Source organism: Panthera onca, chromosome D4, assembly GCF_046562875.1.
Source record: "Panthera onca isolate mPanOnc1 chromosome D4, mPanOnc1 haplotype 2, whole genome shotgun sequence".
Lineage (NCBI taxonomy): Eukaryota > Metazoa > Chordata > Mammalia > Carnivora > Felidae > Panthera > Panthera onca.
In genome coordinates, this window is record NC_138351.1 from 31,739,868 (window position 1) to 31,746,747 (window position 6,880).

General features: G+C 36.2%; 1 pseudogene; it reads left to right on the forward strand.

The window, feature by feature from the left end:
* The first annotated feature begins 78 nt into the window (after positions 1–78).
* Positions 79–178, forward strand: LOC132664006 (U6 spliceosomal RNA; annotated as a pseudogene).
* Positions 179–6,880: the final 6,702 nt, after the last annotated feature.

Genomic DNA, 6,880 nt, shown 5'->3' on the forward strand with positions numbered 1-6,880 from the left:
GCCCTGGAATACCAATCAACTCACTGAGCCATTGGTCACGAATCAATATGACTCTTAACATGTCTCCTTCTGTGCTAGCTGCAGCAGCAGATATACTAAAATTGGAACGATACAGAGAAAATTAGCATGGCCTCTGAGCAAGGATGACAAGCAAATTCGTGAAGTGTTTCAAATAAAAAAAATAACAAATGTCTCCTTCCATACAAAATGAAAAATCAAATATACCTCTCAAAACTCTGTCCATAGGGAGAATTTTTCTTTACCAGAGTCTTTCAGGGTTAACTCTGAGTGGGGCTGTAATGCAGCAGCCATTCACTTCCAGATGATGTCACCACACCTTGCAGACACATCTATAACCCAAGGAGGGTGTTTTTCCTCCTCTGGAAATGTCAAATGTTTATAGTGGACTTCCCATGGGGCTCTAAGGAGCATGAAGGATCAGGTGTTAAGGTAGTAGGAGTTAGTACCATGTGAGTGTGCACCACTTGCTCATACAGTTTGCTTGTATCTTCTGGTCTTGTAATTACCATTCCATTTAACAAAGGAATAGTCTTTCATACATCCAATACTTTGATTCAGTGAAATAGATTATCATGCTCATGATAGATATTTTGAGTCACATAGTCACTTGCTATCCCATGTTTAGGGAGTTTAGTCTCTATGGGGAACCCAGTAGCAAATCAGAAGCTGGTTTTCAAATGGAGGATAGTTATCATTGAAGTAAAGGCATACTTTACTCCAAAATCCTGGGAGCCTGAGCTATATTGAGTCTTCCAATCTATGAACATGGCAAGACTCTCCATTTATTTAGGCCTTTGATATTTTAATCAGCATTTTGAATTATTTGCCATATACATCCTGCACATGTTTTGTTAAATTTGTTTTAATTTTTTAGAGCAATTTTAAATAGTACCACATTTCTAATTTTCATTTCCAATTTTTTTTTTGCTAATATGTAGAAGTATGATTGATATTTATATGTTTACTTTGTATTCAGTGATCTTACTAAACTCACTTGATACTTCTGGAATTTTTGGTAGACTTCCTTGGGATTTTCTATGTAGAGAATCCTGCAATCTACAAATAAGGATAGGTTTTGTTCTTCCTTTCTAATCTTCCAGTTTTGTTTTGTTTTGTTTTCTTGCATTATTGAAATGGTCAGGACTTCTAGTACTATATAAATTGTTTTAGGGAAAGTAGAGACTTTTACCTGGGTCTTAATTTTAGGGGGAAAAGCATCAAGACTCCAGCCATTAAGTATGCTGTTAGCATTAGTAATTTTGTGGTTTTTTATCAGATTGAGGAAATTTCCTTTTAATTCTAGTTTGCTGGGAGTTTTATTATGAATGGATGTTGGATTTGGTCAAATGATTTTCTCATCAACTGATTTGAGCATATGGTTTTTCTTTAGCCTGTCAAAATGATAGATTACACTGATTGATTTTCATATATTGAGCCAGTTTTGCGCTTACAGTATAAAGTATACCTGGTTGTAGTATATCTTTCTTTTTATATATTAATGGATATGTTTTGTTGAAAACTTGTGTTATGTTCATAAGGAAAATTGGACTGTAGTTTTCTTTTTTACTGTCTTTGTTTGACTTTGATATTGGCCTTATATGAGCTGGGAAGCATTCCCTCCACTTTTGTTTTCTGGGAGAGTTTGTATTGAATTGGTGTTATTTCATCTCCCCCATCCCAGCTCTGAGTATACATATGCATTGTAAAATAATCATCACAATCAAGTGAACTAACATATCTATCATCTCACATAATTACCATTTTCTCTTTTTCTTTCTTCCTTTCTTCTTTCTTTCTTTCTTTCTTCCTACTTGTGGTGAGAACACTTAAAATTTACTCTCATAGCAAATTTTAAGTACACAGTACAGTTTTATTAGCTGTAGTCATATTGCTGTACATTAGATCTCCTGAACGTATTCCTCTTGCATAACTGAAAGTTTGTACCCCTTGACCAACACCTTTCCATCTCCCTCTCCTCCCAGCCCCTGGCAACCATAATTCTTATTCTCTGCTTCTGTGAACTTGACTAGATTCTACACATTATTTCATCTTTAAATGTTTGGTATATTTACCAGTGAAGACAATTGTGTCTAGAGATTTCCATTTTTAACTACATATTCAGTCTATTTAATGTAAGACTACTTAAATGATCTATTTCATCTTGGGTGAGTTTTGTGTTTGTGGTTTTCAAGGAATTTGGCAATTTTGTGTAAGTTGTTGACTTCCTACATATAGGCTTGTTTGTATTGTTCACCTAATTTCCTTTTAATGTTTGTAGGTTCTGTAGTTAGAATTCCTCTTTTATTCTTGACGTTTGAAAACTTCATCTCCCTTTTATATTTGTCAGTCTTGCTAGAAGTTTAACAATTTTATCTTTTCAAAAAACCAAAACTTTTTCTACTTCCTTCTTTTTCTATTTCCTTGTGGTGGAAGCTTAGATTTTTGATTTGAGACTTTTCTTTTCTAATATAAACATTTACTTATTCTGACAATAATTATCAGAGATCTAAAAATAATAAGAAAAATCGTATTCATGTTAAGAGTGTTCAGAATTTCATTAGCCAGTGGTTTGAAATTTACATAGATTGAGGTGACTGAAAAATAGGTTCAACAAAAAAGGACCTAAAGAGTTAAGTCAGTTTGTGTTTTAAGATTCTATATTTATGTGAAGAAAGTGATTTTAAAGGCTATGAGAAAGGTGATTAGATTTTAGTTTTTAAAAATAAAAACTACTGGGGCACCTGGGTGGTTCAGTCAGTTAAGCGTCTGACTTTGGCTCAGGTCATGATCTTGTGGCTCATGAGTTCGAGTCCTGTGTCAGGCTCTATGCTGACAGCTCGGAGCCTGGAGCCTGCTTTGGATTCTGTGTCTCCCTTTCTCTCTGGCCTTTCCCCTCTCTCTCTCTCTCAAAAATAAATAAACATTAAAAAAATACACACACACACACACACACACACACACACACTACTATGGAGTTATCACAGGGAAGCAGCCTTGCTTATGTGGAATTTGGGCATATTCATCCATTATTATTTATAATAAAGCCATATTAGTAGCCTTTGCCCAGTACTTTTTTCATTATTCTCTTATGCAAATTTCACATAATAAATTCTGTTTAAGCTTGAGCACCAATAGAAAATTGGGCATTTCTTAAAGAAGGATAGGCTTCTTTTAATCAAGGATTTTGAATTATCCTTTAATTCTCAATTACAGAGATTATATTACTTCCTCGATGAACATATTCCCGTTTCATTTTAAAAGATGATTTTCATTACTTATTTTAATCTCTATTCCTTGTAAACTATGGACTCACCAAGGCTCTAAAAAAATTCACAAAAACATCAGTAAGAAAGAATCAATCTTTTGGTCCTGTGGCTAGAGTTTTATATGATTGTTTTAATTGCATACATATTTATTTTTATTATGTGTAATTGTGAAATGTCAATGCCATTATAGAAATTTTAAATTCAAAAATCACATCTCAGTTTATGTGCTTGATGTCCCAAAAAACTAGCTGAAGTTTTTCCTTTACTGCAATTGTTATGACTGAACTTAGATGGAGGGCATAAATCAGTCATTGACTCAATATGAGAATTCTCTTTTCTGTTTGGGTAACCTATGAACACCATTTCACCCATGTAATGTAATGCCATTTCACCCATGAATGAACAATTCAGAGAGAACACCAAACTGGTTGTTCAGGAAAGAATGGACTATAGCAGATGAAGAATGGAAGGAGGGACAGGATTCTGGTAATATGACAACAGAGCAGCAAAGTTGTTTAGTTACTCTGAATTGCCACATAAAAAAAGGTAAAGCAACTAGATGTCAAAACAAGACTAAATATTAAACATCAGAAGGGTGCCTGGGTATCTCAGTTGGTTAAGCATCTGACTTCAGCTCAGGTCATGATCTTGTGGTTCATGAGTTCAAGCCCCACATCGGGCTCTGTGCTGACAGCTCAGATTCTGTGTCTCCTCTCTCTGAACCCCCAGTCTTGTGCTCTGTCTCTCTCTCTCAAAAATAAATAAACATTAGACATCAGAAACAAATTTATAAAATAAAAAGATGAAAAGATATCCCCACAAATCCCAAAATATAGGTTGTGGAGACAACGCCCCTGCCTACTAGTAATCTATGTAGGAAGAAACAAGGAAAGCAATGAGATGGGAGAGAGTTGGAGAACAAGAGCTATAAAAGGAGGTTTGTTGTCTCCATTACCACATGCCTGTGTTGAGATGGATCAAAAGGGATAGAGCAGTATAACCTCTATGAACTCTAAATTGACTTGCCAGGGTTTCCTTTTAGGACAAGGCGCCACACTGAGAAGAAATTGCTTATAGTGGCATTAAAATCAAGCAGGACAGGGACAACAGAGATGATGGAAAGAGAAGGTCTAGACTAATGTGAGGGAGGAGAATAAAGACAGGACATCTCAGAAGGCAAAGCCACAATATTTTTCAACTCTACACACAAGAGAGAACGTAGTATTGAAGGGGCTAGGATTCCATACTTATCTGGAAGTAGATAGGTCTGATCTCCCCCTACCTCATGATGGTATTAATGGGATCAAGTATTGAGTTGAGGTTCCACACAGTGGCAATGAAACTTCACAAGACAGTACAAGGCAGAACTAGTTACAACTAGGCTTCCACTCTCCTGCCCTGTCATCAAGGCCCATTGGGGAGCTGACCTTCCGCCTTTCCTGGTATTTACAAGGCAGAATAGAGTGGTGCAAGGAGGGGTAGTTGACAAGCTCCTTCTCCCTTCCCCTCATGCCAGGGGGTCCAGTGAAGAGCTGACCCTCCACCCCTACCCACAGCAACAAAGTGGTCAACTCACCCCACTTTCCCGCCTTGGAGGCAGTGGAGACAAATAGTGAGATGCTCATACAACCCCACTCAGAGACTGCAGGTAGTATGAGTCAGTGCACTTTTGCCAGGAAGGTGACAGTGAGGTAAAGAGGGACTTGAAATTTCACCCTACCCATCTGTAATAAAGCAGTGTGATAGTGCCCAATTTTGGTCAGGAAAGTTTGGAGGAGCCTGATAGGAAGCTAGCCCTTGCTAGCCTTGACTCACCTAGTCCTTGCATTATACCTGCTAAAAAGATTAAATAGGATCCACAGTCTAAGAGAAAAAATATCTAGGATTTAGTAAAAAAAAAAAAACCACTTATCATAGCAATTACAACAGGAGTGAGAAAAAGACAATGAACAGACACCAGCATCAAGATAAATTAGATACTAGAATTATCTGACAGGGTTTTTAAGAAGGCATCATAATGTTTCAGCAAGCAACTATAAACTTTTTTGAAACAAATGAAATATAGAAAATCTAATGAAAGAAATACAAATTATAAAAAGACAGCAAATGCAAATCAGAGAACCAAAAAATATAATAACCAAAATGAAAAATTTGCTGTATAAGTTAAATAGTAGAGTAGACATAACAGAGGATAGATTCAGAAAATTTGAAGACAGATCAATAGCATTTACCCAATGTGAGTGACAGGGGGAAAAAAAAAAGACGGCTTCTCAGGGACAAGGACCCTTAGGGCAAAAAAAGGGCTAACATTGGTGTTAACAGAAACCCAGAAAGAGAGAAGAGGGAGTGGGACTGAAAAAGTATTTAAAAAAATAATGTCTGAAACTTCTCAAATTTGGAAAAAGACAAATCTACTGATTCAAGAAGGTAAATAATCAGGATAATTCAGGATAAAACAGGATAAATTCAAAGAAATCCATGCCAAGATACATCATCATTAAATGTCTGAATACTAAGAGAAAAAATCTTGAAAACATCCAGAGAGAAACAGCACATTACTCATAGGGGAACAACAATTTGAATAACAGCATATTTCTCATCTGTAATCCTGTGTACAAAGAAAGTACTGAAGGAAAAAACTTCAAACCAGAACTCTATGTCTTGTGAAAATATCCTCCAAGAATGAAGGTAAAAATCACAACACTATCAGATGAAGTAAACCAAAGAGAATTTTAAGGGTAGCAAACCTACTCTTTAAAAAATGGCTGAAGAAAGTTCTCCAAAAGAAAGGCTTAGACATTTAGAAAGGAAAGAACATCAAAATAGGTAAAAATAGGGGTAAATACACAAGACTATTAAAAATTTTATGAGTTTTTTATATCATATTTGATTGTTGAAGCAAGAGCAAGTTATAATACCATTTCATGGGGTGTTTGAAATGTAAGTAGGAAAGATGACAATTATGTTTAAAAAGTGGGGAGGGTAAAAGCAATCTACATATTCAATGCAATCCCTATCAAAATAACACCAGCATTCTTCCCAGAGCTAGAAAAAATAATCCTAAAATTTGTATGGAACCAGAAAAGACCCTGAATCTTGAAAGCAATCTTGAAAAAGAAAACCAAAGCAGGAGGCATCACAATCCAGGACTTCAAGCTATACTACAAAGCTGTAATCATCAAGACAGTATGGTACTGGCACAAGCACAGGCACTCAGATCAATGGAACAGAATAGAGAACCCAGAAACGGACCCACAAACATATGGGCACCTAATCTTTGACAAAGCAGGAAAGAATATCCAATGGAATAAAGACAGTCTCTTCAGCAAGTAGTGCTGGGAAAACTGGACAGCGACATGCAGACGAATGAACCTGGACCACTTTCTTACATCATACACAAAAATAAACTCAAAGTGGATGAAAGACCTCAATGTAAGACAGGAAGCCATCAAAATCCTAGAGAAGAAAGCAGGCAAAAACCTCTTTGATCTTGGCCACAGCAACTTCTTACTCAACACGTCTCCGGAGGCAAAGGAAACAAAAGCAAAAATGAATTACTGGGACCTCATCAAAATAAAAATCTTCTGCACAGC